We start from the raw sequence: 19,763 nt of genomic DNA on the forward strand, positions 1-19,763 counted from the left end.
ATCTGGCATTTTGCAAACTATGTGGTGATGTGATGACTACAGAACTGAACCAGTAATCTGGACGATATGATTATCGTACCTTGGCAATTTGAATTCATTGTTAAATCTTTGGGAGTAAAATGATGGTGCCAATAAAAATTAGTGCAAAGCAGCCAGATTGTCACACAAACACAACTAATTCATTGAAGTTGTGCCATCCTTCACTCAGATTAAATATGGTTTCTGTTCCACAAGGACACAATTGATTTTTAAAAGCATGAGCAAGTTATGGAGTGGTGTTGGCCTACTAGGATTTTCACTTGACCATTAATCTGGGGACCTGGGTTTGAATCCCACCATGACTGATGGTGCAAGTTGTGTTCAAGAATTTTTTTAAAAAGTCTGGAATGATCATGAAAAAAAGCCCAATTTGTTTATTAATGTCCTTTAGTGAAAGATAGCGCCATCTTTACCTGGTACGGCTCCCATGTGACTCCAGACCCACAGCAATGTGGTTGACTCTTAACTATCCTCTGTGATGTCGCTGTCACTTTCAACCAGTTATTTTGTTTTTGGTTTTTTTGAAGAGAGGTTGTAAAGGCAGAGGTACCGATCTGCCTACTGGAAATGGCTTGAGTAAACGAGTTAGGAGGTCTTTAGATTTTTTTTTAAAACAGTTGGAACCAAGGAAGGGAAGTGGCCAGCTCTCACAGGCCAGGCTTTCTGGTTTAATTTAGCTGGAGCGGTCAGAAGCTGTTTGGGGTCTCAGAAAAGTTGGTCCCCAAAAGCTTCAGCTGAATGATTCCTAGCTGCTACTTTCTCTGCAATGTCTCCTGATGTTGTTTCCTGGATTGGAGAACTGCATGTGAGAATCTTGTCTGAATTTATGTCATTGCCAAGCTGTGTGTTTTTGGGATGTGACTGTGTTAGAACAGTTAATTACTAATGGGTACTGTATCTATTATTAAGTTAGGGTTTCCAATAGTTAAGTTATTCTAAATTCCTCTTTCTTTCAGTTGTATTTTAACTATAGTATAAATAAATTGTGTTTTGATTAACATCGAGTAGTTTGACCAGTCACATCACATTTCGAACACACACTTCACATTCGCTTTTAAAATAAGAAAAAGTTGCTGAATAGGCTCCCTTCTTAAAATATATGTGAGAGGGTCTGGTCTGGTCAGTAATACTTCAGAAATGGCCTAATCATCCACTCAGTTTAGGGATGGGCAATAAATGCTGACCTAGCCAGTGAAGCCGACATCACATGAGATGACCCTCATGTGATGCCCATTCGTCGGCGCAACACTGAGGGCCAAACGGCCTGTACTGTGCTGTAATGTTCTATGTTCTAGAATACTTTTTAAAAATTGTTTATCGGTGCCAGTGAGGAAGCACAGTAAATGTTGGCATTGCCACTGATACCCGCATCTTGAGCCTTGGAAAGGAACCAAACTGTTTACAATGTCCCACCTTCCTTCAAACTTCAAGACGCTACCCGGAGTGCTTTCCCGAAACATCTCTAACTCTTCCTCTCTCTCTATCCTTCTCTTCTTAAAAAACTGACCTCTTTGCCCAAATGTCCAGGCATCTGCCGTGAAGTGGCTCAATGTCAAATTTTATCGATTGGCACTCCAATAAAAGTCCTACAGTGTTCACGGTGGAATGTTAATGCCAGTTGTTGTGGGCATCAGGTAGCTCAGTTGCATTTTGGTGATACATATAAGGACAGGACTTATATAATTAATGGTCGGGCCCTGGGTAGTGTTGTAGAACAGAGAGACCTAAGGGCTCAGGTACATAATTCTTTGAAATTCGCATCACACGTAGACAGAGGGGTTAAGGTGATTAACATGCTTGCCTTCATTGCTCAGACCTTTGAGTACAGGAGTGGACACATCATGTTGAGGTTGTATAGGATGTTGGTGAGATGTCTTCTGGAGTACTGTGTGCAGTTCTGGTTGCCCTGATACAGGAAGGATATTATTAAATTGGATAAGATTTTCCAGAATACTGCTGGGATTGGAGGTTTGAGTTATAAGGAGAGGCAGGGTAGGCTGGGGCTTTGTTTCACTGGAAGCTAGGAGGTTGAAGGCTGACTTCACAGAGGTTTATAAAATCATGAGGAGCACATATATATGACGAATAGCAAAGGTCTGTTCACAGGGTGGGGTAATTCATACAAGGCGGCATATTTTCAAGGTGAGAGGAGAAAGATTTGAGAAAGGACCGGGGCAATTTTGTTTTACACAGAGTGGTTTGTGTGTGGAATGAACTGCCAGTGGAAGTGGTGGATGCAGGTACAGTGCAACATTTAAGAGTCATTTGGATAAGTTCATGACAAGGAAAGGTTTGGAGGAGTATGGATCAAGTGCAGACAGACAGGTCTAGGTAGGCTTGGTCTAGATAGACCGAAGGGCCTGTTTTCTTGCTGTATGACTCTCTGACTATATAGCTGGTGCAGTGCATTGCTCACCCTGTTGCTTTGCCATGTAGCCCTGAACATCTGATCCCTCAGTTAGCAAGGTCTCTTCAATATAGGCGGTGAGATTGGCTTCAGGAATCTGTTTAGTTTCCATGGAGACAGAACAATAGAGAGATGCGGGAGGATAATAGTTGCGCTGTGCAACATGATTCCAAATCTTTTTCGATTATATGTGTGCTCATACTTATGGGGCAATTTAAATTTTGATTCCCACACCTACACATGCAATAAAATGCCTGTGTGTTTAAACAACTCTCTGTGAATTGTAGTTCCCTTCGGATTTGCTTGCATTTTTCCCTCTGTATTTAAGACTCAAACTTAGGGTTTTTCAGCACTTACTAATGGACATCACCTTCAGTTTTACACATTGCCCTTTTCATATCATCTCCAAATGACTGGGCAATGGAAGTTGACTTTAAGGGAAAAAAAAATTAATGTAGTTGAAGGATTGGGGTTAGACCATTTCAGGACTGAACTGAGGAGAATTTTATTTTTCACCCAGAGAGTGGTGAGACTCTGAAATTCTCTACCACAGAGAGTGGTTGAGGGCCAAACATTGGATGTTTTCAAGGAGTTAGATGTAGCTCTTAGGGCTAAAATGTTCAAAAAACACAGGGCGATAACGGGAACAGGGTACTGGGTTGAATGATCAGCCATCATCATATTGCATGGTGGAGCAGCACTGAGTGGCCTACTCCTACTCCCATTTTCAAAGTTTCTAGCTTTCAAATACCTTTGAGTGACCGAATATGTGGGAGCCCATTTCTCATTGTGACGACGAGTAAAATTAAATTAAACAAACTGGTCATTTGCAGCAGCAGGAAAAAAGAATGAACTGGAAAGTATGCAGATTGTTGATTTAACCTGAATGGTTCAGTAATACCTTTTCGGAAAGAGAATCTGTCTGGTCAGATCCACATTTCACTCCTGCCTCTCTTTCTGTCGTTGACTCTTTATAACTTGAAGGTAGCTCATTGGCAGGGAGGTAAATTGTCATCTACCGAGTAGATTGTTACTGTCTAAGTACGTTTGTCATGGCTGCAATGGGAGCACTGTCTTAAAGAATCAGAACATTTTGGATACAATACTCAATCAAGAGCACGTTATCAAGGCTGAATCTTCATAAATGTACAATGTTGTCAGAGTTAACAGAGAGATCTCGGTGTCCAGGTACATAAATCTCTGAAAGTTGCCACCCAGATTGATAGGGTTGTTAAGAAGGCAGATGATGTGTTGGGAGAGGGATTGAGTTTCGGAGCCATGAGGTCATGCTTCAGCTGTACAAGACACTGGTGCAGCCGCACTCGGAGTATTGTGTACAGTTCTGGTCACTGCATTGTTGGAAGTATGTGGAAGCTTTGGAAAGGGTTCAGAGGAGATTTACTAAGAAGCTGCCTGGTCTTATGAGGAAAGGCTGAGGGACTTGAGGCTGTTTTTATTAGAGAGAAGGAGGTTGAGAGGTGACTTAATTGAGACATATAAGATAATCAGAGGGTTAGATAGGGTGGACAATGAGAGCCTTTTTCCTCAGATGGTGATGGCTAGCACAAGGGGACATTGCTTTAAATTGAGGGGTGATAGATATAGGACAAACGTTAGGAGTAGTTTCTTCACTCAGAGAGTAGTAAGGGGGTGGAACGGCCTGCCTGCAACTGTAATAGACTCGCTGACGTTACGGACGTTTAAATGGGTGTTGGACATACATTTGGATGATAATGGAACGGTGTAAGTTAGATGGGCATCAGGTTATTTTCACAGGTCCGCGCAAGGGTTGAAGGGCCTGTGCTGCACTGTAACATTCTATGTTCAAGATGTATTTTGGATAATGTTGAACTGAGTGGTTTGAGAGACCAAGGAAGGGACATCTGCTATCATGTTCCAGTCTGACTTTACATCTGACTTGGTTTATCCCATTCTCTTCAGTGTGTGGGTCATTGTTGTGTTTAAAATTACAAATGTAGGGAGGGGTTTTGCTCAGAATTGCAAGTTGTTGGCATTATGTCCAAACTTATTGAGGATTGGTAGAGCCACTAGATTTAGGCGATTTTTCCTTGTGTTCCATATCTCGGACTGCAAACATACAAATTTGTGTTTTGTGGTTCAAGATGAAGGTAATAAAGATTTGCTTCAGATGTTATTGAATCAGTAGAAATTTTGTACTGCATAATTGATCCTGCGTAACGGTTGTTTGGTAGAAGTTGTGACAGACAGTGAGTCTTATCTGACACAAAAAAATACAGACGAAGAGGGTAAAAGAGCATCTACACCAGGACAAGACGAAATTACCAAAGTCAACAGTCCCAAAGGCAGTTGGCCAATCTTGAGGAAGGATTGCTGGGGGTGAAAATGGATCAACCGTGGACTGTTGCTATCATTCTATTGAGCCAATAAGAAAGTGCACACGGGGCAAAGCAGGAAGCAGGGACCTAACTCAGCACAATATTCATTGAATTCAGGGCAGTTGATGCTGTGGCTGTAGTCAAAGGTGATTTAAGGAAATAGTTGTTCAGCTATTAAAGAAGAGAAAAGCAGAAGGTGGACTGACTACCTGACTGTCTGCCTGTTTCTTGGAAAGGAAGCTTACTTCCAGCTTATGCCTGAAACGTCGACTCTCCTGCTCCTCAGATGCCGCCTGACCTGCTGTGCTTTTCCAGCGCCACACTTTTTGACTCTGATCTCCAGCGTCCTCACTTTCTCCTAGTCACTGTAACCTTACTATGAAACCTCTTCCAAGGATGCCTACCTTGAAGAAGGTCTCCTCCTCCCACTACAAGGATCTCAGTGAGTCTCTCTCTCTCTCACTGCACCCTCCAGGTCGTTTCCTCTGCCCTGAAGCTCTTTCAGCCACGATCTGAAGCAGACCCGCTCCTACAGCCACAACCCCTTCCTCAGCAACTACCTACGCAACTGACTTATCCCACCTGGACTCAAGGGCTTATGACCAAAACATCGATTCTCCTGCTCATTGGATGCTGCCTGATCTGCTGTGCCTTTCCAGCGCCACACACTTCAACTCTTGGAAAATCAAATAATTAAGGCAGAGTGTTGAATCTAATAGCTGATGTATCATTGAACTGTGCACTTATTGTATTTGGCGGTCAAAGGGTGTTTTCATTTGAGCAAATTCCTGGTTTGGAGCCAATGATATCCAAAATAAACCTCAATCCAGACAAGAAGCACTCAGTCGTGTGATGTAAGGTGTGTGATTTCTATGCATTTTAATATCAATTATTTCGAATTTTGGAACTTGCATGAGTGATGTATGGATTTTGTTTGTTTGTCTGAACTGTTTAACAATTGATTTGTAGGTTTTTCTGGAGCAATGGCTATTCCTTTTAAAACAGCCTGAGAGGGATAGTCTGGGAGACTAATGGAAATGTATTTACATTGGGAGAATTTACAAACCATCAAAATAAACATTATCCTATGTTAGGCTTTCAATTAGAAGCATTTAATTAGCTTAGGGGAAGCATGCATAGTTTTGAAAACTTTTTGGGGCTTCAGTTTGACTCTTTTACAGAAGTCTTGGCTCAAGTTTGGATGTGTATAAGGGTTGCGCCTGAAAAAGGGAGGTAGTTTAGGACTGTTAAGAAAGTGGTTACCGCAATTAATTTAAAAGGTCTGGACCAAAAATGTTTGGCTAGAGCTCAGAAGGGATTACGTGAAGCTGAGAAAACCTAATGTCAGTTCTTGATGAATCAAATAAGTGAATTGAAGCTTAATTAGATTAAGCTCTATGTATGAGAAAGAGGAGGGAATTGTCTCTGGTGTGTATGCTGTAGGGGAATGTTTTTGAGTTTAATGGGATCGGAAATTGCATTTTACCAGATGCTTCAAAATTTTAAAATTTGCATAATATGTGAATAGCTATTATTCTATTTTATCTTCATTTCTTTTCGATTATAATCTGCCATTTTGTTGGCAAAACCTGAATTTATAGCATTGTTTGTTTGTGAAAGACTACATTATTAAAACCAAGTAAGTCCAAAGTATGTACCAAGTCAGATTTCATCCGGGGGTTTGATCTGGGATCATGATAATGGAACCTGCCTGCAAGTGTTTGTTCAGTTGGTAACTTTTGTCTGCTCTCCTCTACCATGAATTAGGAGGATGGAATCTAATTTCAACTCCTTATTCATCTTATATACATTTTTACTGTTGAAGTACTTGTCCCTCTAAATACAATATTGCTTCTTTCTCGTTCTCAGACTCACCTGTTCATGCCATGGTTACATAACTGATATATTTGCATTAACATGTTATTCCACAAGAACCCGATTCCCCTCTCGGGTTAGTGTGAAAATGCCACGGCACTATTGCAAAGAGGAATGGAGGAATTCTCTTTGGTACCCAGGCCAAAACTGATCCTTCGAACATAGAAAATAGCTGCAGGAGTAGGCTGTTCGGCCCTTCAAACCTGCACCGCCATTCAATATGATCACAGCTGATCATGCATTTTCATTATCCAACTCCTGCTTTCTCTCCATACCCCTTGATCCCTTTAGCTGCCACATCCAACTCCCTCTTGAATATATCTAACCAACTGTCCCCAACAGCTTCCTGTGGGAGAGAATGCCCCAGCTTCACCACTCTCTCGAAGTGAAGAAATCCATCCTCATCACTGTCCTGAATGGCTTGCCTCTTCTTCTTAGACTGTGACCTCTCGTTCTGGACTTCCCCAACATCAGGAACATTTTTCCCACATCTGGCCTGAGCAGTCCCATCAGGAAATTTTCTGTTTCTATGACATTCCCCCCCCCCCCCCCCCCCCCCCGCCATTCTTGTAAATTTCAGTGTGTACAAGCCCAGTCAATCCAGTTTTTCCTCATATGTCTGTCTCGCCATCCTGGGAATCAGTCTGGTCTCCCTCAATGGCAAGGATGTCCGTCCTCAGACTGGGGAACCAAAACTGCAATACTCAGGGTGTGACCTCACCAAGGCCCTGTATAACTGCAGCAAGCAATCCTTACTCCGAAGGCCTGCATGCCATTAGCTTTCCTCACTGCACCCTCACAGCATGCCAAGCTTCAGTGACCGTTCCACCATGACACCATGACATGGGGCAACATGGTGACTCAGTGGTTAGCACTGCTGCCTCACAGCACCAGAGACGCAGGTTCGATCCTGACCTTCCAACTGTCTGTGTGGAATTTACACATTCTCTCTGCATTTGCGTGGGCTTCCTCCAGGTGCTCTGGTTTCCTCCCACAGTCTAAAGATGTGCAGGTCAGGTGAATTGGCCATTCTAAGTTGTCCATAGTGTTAGGTACATTAGTCAGAGGAAAATGGGTCTGGGTGGGTTACTCTTTGGAGGGTTGGTGTGGGCTTGTTGGCCTGAAGGGCCTGTTTCCACACTGTAGGGGATCTAATCATATCGTGGCACCTCACATTTTATTAAATTGCCGCCATTCAGATCTGCCTTCCTGTTTTCGCGACCAAAGTGGATAACTTTACATTTATCGACATTATATTGCATTTGCCAAGTATTTGCCCACTCAGCCAGTCTATCCAGGTCACCCTGCAGCCTCTTAGCATCCTCCTCACAGCACACATGGCCACCCAGCTTAGTGTCATCTGCAAATTTGAAGATATTGCATTCAATTCCTTCATCCAAATCATTAATGTATCATGTGAACAGCTGAGGTCCCAGCACTGAACCCCGTGGCACCCCACTCCTCTCTGCCTGTCACTCTGAAAAGGATAATTTATTCCAACTCTCTCCTTCCTCTCTGCCAACCAGTTCTGAATCCATGTCAATACATTACTTTGATACCATGAGCTTTAATTTTCTTTATTAATCTCTTGTGTGGAACTTTGTCAAAAGCCTTTTGTAAGTCCAGATGCACAACATTTACTGATTCATCCTTGTTCACTCTACTAGTCACATCATCAAAAAAATTCCAGAAGATTTGTCAAGCACGATTTCCCTTTAGAGAATTCATGCTGACGAGGACCAATGCCTTCCAAATGCTCAATTACTACATCCTTAATGATTGCCTCCGGCATTTTCCCCATCATGGATATCAGGTTAAAAGGCCTATAATTCCTTGTTTTCTCTCTGCCTCCTTAATTAAAGAGTGGGGTTACATTTAACTACCCTCTAATCCATTGGAACTCTTCCAGAGTCTACAGAATGCAGGAAAATGATCACCAATACCTCTGCTATTTCTAGGGCCACTTCCTTAAGTACTTCTGGGATGCAGAGTATCAGGCCATGAGGATTTTATTAGATTTTAATCTCAGTGAATTCCCCAATTTCCTGATGAATCAGGATTTCCTTCAGTTCCTCCTTCATTCCTGAACCTCTGTCCCCTCGCATTTCCTGAAAGTTATTTGTGCCCTCCTTCGTGAAAACATATCCAAAGTGTTTGTTCAGCTGGTCTGCCATCTCTCTGTAGCCCATCATGAAGTGACCTGATTCTAATTGTAAGGACCTACATTCATCTTCACCAGTCTCTTTCTCTTCACATATCTACCGAAGCTTTTGCGGTCAGTTTTTATGTTTTCCTCAAGTTTACTTTCATAATCCATCCCCCCTTTCTGAATGAAACCTTTTGTCCTCCTCTGCTGAACTTTACTTTTCTCCCAGTCTTCAGGTTTGCTGCTTTATCTGGCCAATTTATAAGCCCCCCCGCCCTTTGGCTTTAACACTGTTCCTGACTTCCCTTGTGAGTCATAGTTAAGCCACTTTCCCTGTTTTACTCTTACAACAGACAGGAATGTACAGCTGTGATTTATACAATTCATCCATGTGTGCTTTAAATACCTGCCATTGCCTATCCATCTGTCAATCCCTTAAGTATCCTTGGCCACCTTAACCTAGCCAATACATGTCTCATACCATCAAAGTTAACTGTCTTTAAGTTCAGGACTCATCGTAATGAAGAATTCTATCATATTCTTCCCCAAAGAATCTTGCACCACAACGTTGCTAATTAGTGCTCTCTCATTATACCCCAGTCTGGGATGACTTCCTCTCTAGATGGTTCCTTGACATATTAGCTGAGGAAACCATCCCTCATACATTTCAGGGAATCCTCCTCCACTTAGCATTGCTGTCCAGTCAATACGCAGATTGAAGTCACCCACAATAACTGTTGTATCCTTACTGCAAGTATTTCTAATTTCCTTTTGGTACAATCCCCTACCTTACAATGAGTGTTGGATGGCCTGTACACAATTCCCACTGATGTCTTTTATTTTCTTTTGATGTTTGAACCTTATTGTTTAAACAGTCATTATAAGGGGCTGCTGCATTCCTCTGTATTACCTCAGAGATAGAATCTGAAAAATTATATTATTGGCTTTATAAATTCTGAGGCAACTTGTGTTCACAAAAGGCACAGCAGAAATGTGAATTGTTTTGGACTGACAATTGAGACTGGTGTATATCGCCTCGTTTCACTGTTTTCAGAATTTAAAATGTAATTAATAGGTGCAATATGTTCCGAAGGCTGTGATAGGTGTTATATGAATTATTTTCTTTTGTTCCTAATTTATGAGTTCACCAATAGCAGAGATCCATAATACCCTTTTCCTCCACCACAGCCCCCATTCAAGATTGTAAGGTTTGACTACCACCCCAGGTTCCAATTTCCATTCCATTCGACAGCAGTTGAGATCCCCCCATGTTAGTGTGTACTGAATGTCAATGTCACAACCGGACTAATCAGAAGAAGCACGCTTAGGAAGGGATTATGTATGTAAGCTTCTTCCTTAATTTAACGTTTGTACTTTCAACTGAGTGTTTTCAAGGATGCAGTGGCATGGCAGGACGCTGTGTTTGGATTTAGATTAGATTGAATAAGAACTAAAGCTGAGTAGCCTTCTATTCCAAATGTAATCCATCTATTTCAGCATCACTGCCTTCTGATCCGACTTATTCACAAGAGGCATTGCCCTGACGACATTGGAGTCATTAACGATAGACAGACTTGTATTTGTGTAGAACTGAGATCACGACCTTGCAAGGTGCTCAATAGCCAAAAACAAAGTCCCTCGAAAGGCTAATCACTTCTCATAATGTCACTGGACTAATAATCCTGAGGCTCAAGGTAATACTCTGTGAGCATGGGTTCAAACCTAACAGCTAGCACAACTTGAATTCAAAGAATAAAATGTGGAATTAAAATGCTGGTCTCAGTATTGGTAAACACAAAACCATCATCAACTATCACAAAAGCCCAATTGGTTCTTTAGGTAAGGGAATCTGCCATCCTTATCTGGTCTGGCCTTCATATGACTCCAGACTCACAGCAATGCAGTTGACTCTTAAATGCCCACTCAGTCCAATGGCATTTAGGGAGGTGAAATAAATGATGACTTGCCCACATCACTCATAACTGCATACTGAAAAAAGAGACTAAATGTATGAGCAGTACAATCGCACACAGAGATATGAAATAAGTGACCAGCTTTTGAATAAGTGTTGGAAATGATAAAAGGAATATTTGCTCCGCTCTGAAATGAGAACTATTAGAAGTGTAGAACTAGGCTTGGGTAAATGAAATTAGGAGAAAGTGAGGACTGCAGATGCTGGAGACCAGAGTTGAAAAGTGTGGTGCTGGAAAAGTGCAGCAGGCCAGGCAGCATCCGAGGAGCAGGAGAATCGACGTTTCGGGCATAAGCTGAAGAAGGGTTTATGCCCGAAACATCGATTCTCCTGCTCCTCGGACGCTGCCTGGCCTGCTGCATTTTTCCAGCACCACACTTTTCAACTCTGGTCTCCAGCATCTGCAGTCCTCACTTTCTCCTAGTTGATCTTAACCTTGTCTACCTTGAAGAAGCTCTCCTTCTCCCTCTACAAGGATCTCAGTGAGTCCCTCTCTCACTGCACCCCCCCAGGTCATCTCCTCCGCCCTGAAGCTCTTCAGCCACGTCCTGAAACAGACTCGCTACCACAGCCACATCTCCTTCCTCAGCACCTGCCTACGGAACCGACTGACCCCGCATGGACTCCGCAATACATTCAGACCAACACAATTCGGACCCAACCAGGACGACCAGACCTGCAACAAATCCGAAGCCTCCAGCAACAGACCTCCCTCCGGATCCTCCGCCCATTCCTGAAGAAGGGCTTATGCCTGGAACATCGATTCTCCTGCTCCGCGGATGCTTCCTGGCCTGCTGCGCTTTTCCAGCACCACACGTTTCAACTTGGGTAAATGAAAGACAGGACAACCAGTTGCCATAGTTACCTCAATTTGGATTCCAGATTTTGACGTTTGCCTCAGAGTCACACCTTCTGACTTCAGTTCACTGCAAGTCACTGAGCCAACACTCACTGAATCTTAGAAGACAACTTTTCAAACGATTGCTTTTCTGTCATCCGTTTACAGATAATTAGACTTTCATCCCATGTGAAATTAGTTATGGCCAAATAATGCTGGATGTACTGGCAATATTTGTGTCTCATGATCAAAGTAAAGAAAAAATTGAATAATGTAATTATCTGGCAACATATGTTTAGTACAATGTGTTAATCTGATCTTTCAACATGTCATTACAAATTGTCTTTACAAGATGGCTCCCAGAGATCATGTGACTTTGTTCACAATCAACCAAAAGGCAGACAGACCAGTGCCTTAACATATGAACAAACAAAGATATGGAATTAGGAGCAGCAGTAGGACACTCAATGTTTTGACCTTATTCCACCATTCAATAAGATTATAGCTGATCTGATTACTCCATACTTCCTCTTACCCCAGTAAGCGTTCAATCTCTTGCTTATGAAGAATTTAACTACCTCTTCCTTCAAGGACTCTACTACCACTGCCCTTTGAGGAAGAGAGCCCGATAAAAATAACAACCCTCCCTGAGGAAAGAAATTCTCCTCATCTCTACCTTAGATGCATGACCTATCATTTTACAATAATGACATCTTTCGTACCTAAAGCAACAATCCTCTTCACATCTTCCCTGTCAAGACCCCTCAGGATCTTATATGTTTCAAAGAAGTGACTCCTTACTGTTCTAAACTCCAGAGGATACAGGCCTAGCTGTCCAAACTTTCTTCATAAAGCAATCTGCTCATTCTAGGCTGAGTCTAGTCAACCTTCTCTGTATTGCCTCCAATGTAATTCCGTGTTTCTTTAAATTAGATACAGAATAATCCAGATATGGTCCCACAAATGTTCCATATATTGGAAACATAACTATTCTACCTTTGCATTCAATTGCTCTCAAAATAAATGATCGCATTATCTTTCTGAAGTAATTTCTGTACCTGAACTCTTTGCGATTCGTGCCCGAGAACATTCATATCTGTCTGAATCCCAGAGCTCTGATTTCTCTCACTATTCAGATAATATGTTTTTCCTTTAACCAAAATTTCACGTTTCCCACATTATAATCAATTTGGCACAACCTTGCCACTCATTTAGCCAATCTCTATTTCTTTACAGCCTACATAAGACATCTGTCCAACTTAATATCACAATTATAAAGGGAGACAATTAGAATTTGATTAGTTCTTACATGACACAATAGGTCTTTCTAGAGAAATCAATGTCTTTGAGCAAAAGTAAGTGAAGGACCCCCCAGTGAGTCCCAGTGTAACTGATGTTACATTGTTGGTCATGATTCAGGACAGCTAAAATGTCAGCCTTTCGAACAAACTGTATAAGAACTTAATGAGATGTCGCATTTTCAAACTCAATCACCAAGACTCTGAGAGACATCCTTGGATAGACGGAGAGAGAGAGAGAGAGACAGAGAGACAGAGAGACAGAATGTTCTCAGCCAAAGGGAGAACAAAGTAAAAGACCTTTTTTTAAAAAAATGAACTGCAGTTCTGTCGAAAGAATCCAGGTAATCAGCAAATGCTGTAAAATGCAAATGACTGAGCAATAGGAAATCTTTTACTCTCCCAAAACCTGCTGTAAGACTTAGGAGCAGAATCAGGCTATTCAGCCCATTGAGTTTGATCCGCCATTCAATGGGATTGCGGCCAGTCTGATAATCCTCGACTCCACTTTCCTGCCTTTTCCCTGTAACTCTTGATTCCCTTACTGATTGAAAATCAGTCTGTCTCAAACTTAAGCCAACCCGATGTTCACACAAGGACCTGGTGGTCCTGATGGACAGAGAGACACAGCCACAGAATGTCCTCCCCTCCAGGATCAACAGTGGACGCTGTGACACTAGGCCGTGTCAGTCAGGTCTCAGGTTGCCACCCAGATCAGTGCAGTCCCAGCCATCTTGGAGGAATGTCCAGCAATATCGGAAGAAGGTCAATGTCCATCTTACAGAATGCTGAGAGACCCAGATACACCGAACATGGAGAAGATGCTTTCACCAGGAGGAGAGATGAGGACCTGAGATCACAGCCTCAGAGTGAAGAGACAGTGACAAGGAGGAATTTCTTCAGCCAGAGAGTGGTGTCTCTGTGGAACTCATTGCCACAGGAGGCTGTGATGGCCAAGTCATTGAGTGTCTTTAAGACAGAGATAGATAGGCTCCTGATTGCGAGGGGGATCAAAGATTATGGGGAGAAGGCAGGAGAATAGGGTTGAGAAACATATCAGCCATGATTGAATGGTGCAGCCATGATTGAATGGTGCTGGCTTAAGTATGCACTGTACTTTATGGTCTTACGATCATTTCCACTCTGCCAGTGTAAGTGTCACCATCTTCACACTCGCTCTATCTCCACTACTGCACATGCCTCCCAGCAAGGCACATGTGCTACCACTCTCGCTATTGCCTACAACACCTTCCATCTCCTCCCTGACCTCAAACATTACGAACACTGTATATCCTCAGTGACGCCACCTCGCCTGCTCTCCACTAACAGTAACAGCCATATACTGACTTCCCTCTCCCTTAATACTTGTTTCTCTCTTATCCCAGGAGGAAAAGAAATCTCAGTGGTGTGGAAAGATTCAATAGAGTTATTGGGCTGCATGGCACTGAGTTCCTTCACCCCTTATGTGGAGAAGATCCTGACTCTGAGGACCCCAAGTGGCTGACTGACCGTGTCCAAACTCCTGGACTAGAGGCTGCACTTGACTTACTGTGCTAGGAACCCCTGACTGAAGGCTATCTCCCTTGACTTCACTGGTCAAGGCTGAAAAAGACAAAGCAAGGGAGGGATGCTGTGCCTATCCAGGTACACTCAAAGAGAGTGAGAGCTCAGAGGGCAAGCAAATAACCCGGAGCCTGGTCCAATGCATGAGCTGAATGCATCCCTCCAACGTCAAGTGCTGTTGCTGCAGCATTGCAATGATACTTGTCAATGTGCTCTACGATGCAGTATGAAAGGGCAGCAGTGTCCAATAAATGGATTGAAGGTAGGCTGGCGCATGTTGGATGTCAATGTACATGGATGTGGGCTGGGTGCAGTCTACACCCAAGGAACATGCCTGGAGATGATGGTTCCTCATGTCCAACATGGAGATTCTTTGCAGGAAGTGGTGAGCTGAAGTCGCCAACACCCACTCTAATTGCCATGTCGAGAATTCTCAGAGTCTAACCAGTCTGCATTGGATGGTTGGATGGGAAGCTGCTTATTAATGAGATAAAATCTGGAGTTAATAAATACTTTAACAAACAAAATTCCCCTTAAGAATCTTACCCTGATGCTCAAAAATTAGTTAAACGAAGTAACAAGCTGTTACTAACATTAAGATTAGCCTCGGTGCACTTCTCTTATGATCCTCCCACATTTCTCAACAAAGGCTCTGTTATTCAGGACGCTATAAGATTCCACTCTCTGTCTTCTTTTAGTTATTTCATTCTCTAATCATGGGCACCAGGGGCTCTTATTCTATTCAGTAGCCTTCTCATTTGGTATCTCATCAAACACTTTTTGGAAATCCAAATATATTACATCTACAGATTTCCCTTTATCTATTCTGCTCGTAACTTCTACAGGGAATTCTAATGAATTTGTAGGTCATGGTTTTCCCTTCATGAAGACTCTACTTAATTCGATTATGGGTTTCTAAATGCTCCGATATTACAACCTTCATAATCGACTTTAACATTTTTCCAATTACATTTGCTAAAGCTAATTGACCTGCAGTTGCCTCCTTCTCTTTTACAATATGTTAGCTTTCTAACCCTCTGGGTCTTTTTGGCAATTTCAATTCTTGGAAGATTACCACCAGTGTATCTATTATCTCTGTAGCTACTTCCTAGAATATCTTTGGAGGCATCCCATCAAGTCCAGGGGAATTGTTTGCCTTTATCTCCGTGTTTTTTTGCCAAAGATATTTATTGGATTTATTTCCTCCTCACCTTTTTCCCTTTAATTATTTAGCTTTTCTTTCATGTCTTCTAACATGAAACATGATGCAAAGTATTTATTCAATTCATCTACCACTTCTAGGTTCCCAATAATTATTTCCTTAACCTTATTCTCTAAGGGGCTTATATTGACTTCACTTTCTCTCTCTATTCCTTTTGTTACATATTTAAAGAACCTCTTACTGCCCTGTTTTTATATGACTTGCAAGTTAACCCACCAAGTTCTATTTTCTCCATCTTTTGTAATTTTATTTTAAAAACTTTCCAAATCATTTGTTGAGCCACCAATCATTGCCAAATTGTATGATTTTTCTTCCAATTTGATGCTGTCCTTAACTTCCTTCATTAACTATGGTTGACTCATCCCTTTCTTTCTTTTTCTCTAGAAAATAGCTTTGTTGGGAACCATGCACTATGTTCTTAAATTTCTGCCACTGTTCTTCAACCATCATTCTACAAAATCCCTTTGCTAATCCTCTCCCACCAACTCTAACCTCATTTATCTTTAATTACCCTTACTTAAATTTAGTGCAATTATTTCTGACCCAGGTTTCTCACTCTCAAACTGAATGCAAAATTCTACCACGTTATGGTCAGTGTTTCCAAGTGGATCTTTTATTCTGAGATAATTTATTATTTTATCCACTTCTGTAATTGTCTCAGATACCTCTAATAGCTGTACCCTTCAACATCTATGTACAAGGGAGTACAAACCCAATTTACTCAATCTGTCCTTATGGCTTAATCAAGTGAGCCCCAAATGACATAAGCTTTGTACAAATTGCAACTAAACCACATCATTTCTTATCCAGGTAAAGAAACAAAGGGCCCTTGGTTCACCAAGCTCATTATTTGCCATCAACCACTGTACCAGCAAACCTTCTACTGATGCTGTATTATAAAATTGTCCCACAGTGTTCAGGGATGTGTAGGTTAGGTGCATTAATCAGGAGTAAATATAGGGGAATAGGTCTGGGTGGGGTATTCTTCAGAGGGTCGGTGTGGACTTGTTGGGCCGAAGGGCCTGTTTCCACACTGTAGGGATTCTATGATTCTATAAAACAGAAGAGAAAAGAAAAATGAATGGAGACTAAAATGGGAAGAAGAAAAGATGGAACTCAGATACTTATTATAATGTAAGTTTGGAGGAATGGAATGATAAACTCACAAATGCACTCAGAATGAAGTGATAACTTAGTCACCCAAGATCCATAGAGAGCACTGTGGGTTTGCATGCTCATTGGCTGAGACAGATAATCAATAGCTGCATCTCAGATGGCCAACACATATTGAATTTGTTCTGTTGAAGTCCCTGTGAAAAGCCATTTGGGAAACTCTGTCACTTTCAATTCCGTCTGTGCTATTTAATCTCGCAGCAAAGACTAAGTCTAATTTAAGTCACCATTTGTAATTTCAAATAGTGAGCAGAAGTAATCGAGGGCCTTCAGTTTCTGTTCTGTTGTTGAAAAACATTTTCTCCCCACAGCGTTTTGTGTCATTGTGCTTTAGTTCACCCTAGCTTTTTCAACCACATTTTAAATCACATTGGAATATATTGGTAGTGAGTTCCATGTGACATGATGGTATCAGTGCCTTCCTTTTCTCACCTAACCTGAAGAGTCATTGAATCCCTATTGTGTGGAAGTAGATCATTCAGCCCAGCAAATCCTCACTGACCCAGGAACAGCATTCTACCCAGACCCATCCCCCTATTCTGTAACCCTGCATGGTCAATCCACCTAGCCTGCACATCCCTGGACACAACGGGCAATTTCCTATGGCCAATCCACATAACCTGCACATCCTTGGACTGCCGGAGGAAAGCAGAGAACCCAGGAGGAAACCCACGCAGACATGGGGAGAACACGGTGGGCGGCACGGTGGCACAGTGGTTAGCAGTGCTGCCTCACAGCGCCTGAGACCCGGGTTCAATTCCCGCCTCAGGTGACTGACTGTGTGGAGTTTGCACGTTCTCCCCGTGTCTGCGTGGGTTTCCTCCGGGTGCTCCGGTTTCCTCCCACAGTCCAAAAGATGTGCAGGTCAGATGAATTGGCCATGCTAAATTGCCTGTAGTGTTAGGTAAGGGGTAAATGTAGGGGTATGGGTGGGTTTCGCTTCGGCGGGTCGGTGTGGACTTGTTGGGCCGAAGGGCCTGTTTCCACACTGTAATGTAATGTAATCTAATGTAATCTAATCTAATCTAAAACATGCAAACTCCACACAGTCACTTGAGACTGGAATGGAACCTGGGTCCCTGGCGCTATGAGGAAGCAGTGCTAACCACTGAGCCACCATGCAGCCCCAAGAATGGGGCAAACTAAGATCAGTCCATCGTCATCATTAATTTTTTTTAATCCCAGATTTCTATTGAATTCAAACTTTACCATTTGCCTTATGAGATTCAAACCCATGTTGCAGCACTTCAGTCCTAGACAGGCTCTAGATGACCAGTCCAATGATATTTCCACTGCCTGGAGTAAGTCTCCTAACCATTTAAACAATATCCATTGAGATTAATCCAAACGTCAGTACCTTAACTATATGGATGTTAGTTGAGCTATTTTCCTTTGTTCTTGGCTTTTGGATGGACTGATAAAGTGGTATTCAAATACCCATCTCTAATCGCCCTGACAGCCAATTGCAATATATGGGATATGTGACACTCAACTGTCGTCTTGTAGGAACAACAGTTAGTTTGCATGAATGTACAAGCTGAGAACAAAGGTAGGCCACTCAGTCCTTTGAATCCTCTCTGTCAATCAATAAGGTCGTGGCTGATCTGGTTTTAACCTCAACTCGACATCGCCGCTTATCTTCATCGCCTTGCTTACCAAAAATCTGTCTACCTCTGTCTTAAAAATAACTTGTAATTTCAAATAGTTGTTACAGGAACAGAATTTCAAGGATGCACAACAACCTGAGGGAAAGAAAAGGTTTCCTTATCTCTGTCTTAAGTAGATGGCCTCTTCTTCTAAAACTATGATTCTTCATTCTAGATTGTCTCACAAGAGGAAACAGCCTTTCCACATCCATCTGGTCAAGTCCTCTCAGGGTCTTATGTGTTAAATTACCCTCTGAGTCTTGTAAACTTCAGACAATACATACCTAGCCTGTCCATCCTATCCACAAAAGGCAACTCGCTCACTCCTGATATTAGTCTAGTAAACCTGTCTGAACTGTTTCCAATTCTTTAACATCCATCTGTAAGCATGGTGACCAGTACTGTACACAGTGTTCCAGATGTAGTCTCACCCAATGCTCTGTGTTACTGAAGGATAGCCTCCTTCCCCTTCCATTCAATTCCCCTCAGAATAAACCATAGAATTCTATGAGCTTTCCTGATTGCTTACTGTACCTGCATTGTACCTTCTGAGATTCATGCATTAGCACTCCCAGAACCCTCTGCATCTCAGAGCTTTGCAATTTCTCACAATTTAGAAAAATATGCTGCGTTTTTATTCATTGACAATTTGACACTTTTCATATTGCACTCCGTTTGTCAGATCTTATTTGCTGGCTCATTTAACTCATCCATATCCTTTTATAGGGACTTCCTGTTCTCTCCACTACTCACTATTTTACCTATTTTTGTGCCATCAACATAGTCAGCAAACCTACTTTTGAATCCTTTATTCAAATATTCCATATAAATTGTAAAGTGTCATGGTCTCAGCATTGACCCTTGTGTCAACATTAGAGTGGTGTTGGTAAAGTTCAGCAGGTCAGGTAGCATCCGAGGAGCAAGAAAATCGACGTTTCGGGCAGGAGCCCTTCATTTCGAATAGGGCTGGGAGCCTCCAGGGTGGAGCGATAAATAGGAGGGCAGTGGGGCTGGGGAGAAGGTACTGTTAGAATGCGATAGGTGGATGAAGGTGGGAATGAAGGTGATAGGTCAGAGAGGGGGGTGGAGTGGATAGGTGAAAAGGAGGATTGGCAGGTAAGGACAAGGTAAAAACAATGACTGCAGATGCTGGAAACCAGATTCTGGATTAGTGGGGTTGGAAAAGCACAGCAGTTCAGACAGCATCCGAGGAGCAGTAAAATCGAC

The sequence above is a fragment of the Chiloscyllium plagiosum genome, chromosome 3 (assembly GCF_004010195.1).
Source record: "Chiloscyllium plagiosum isolate BGI_BamShark_2017 chromosome 3, ASM401019v2, whole genome shotgun sequence".
NCBI lineage: Eukaryota > Metazoa > Chordata > Chondrichthyes > Orectolobiformes > Hemiscylliidae > Chiloscyllium > Chiloscyllium plagiosum.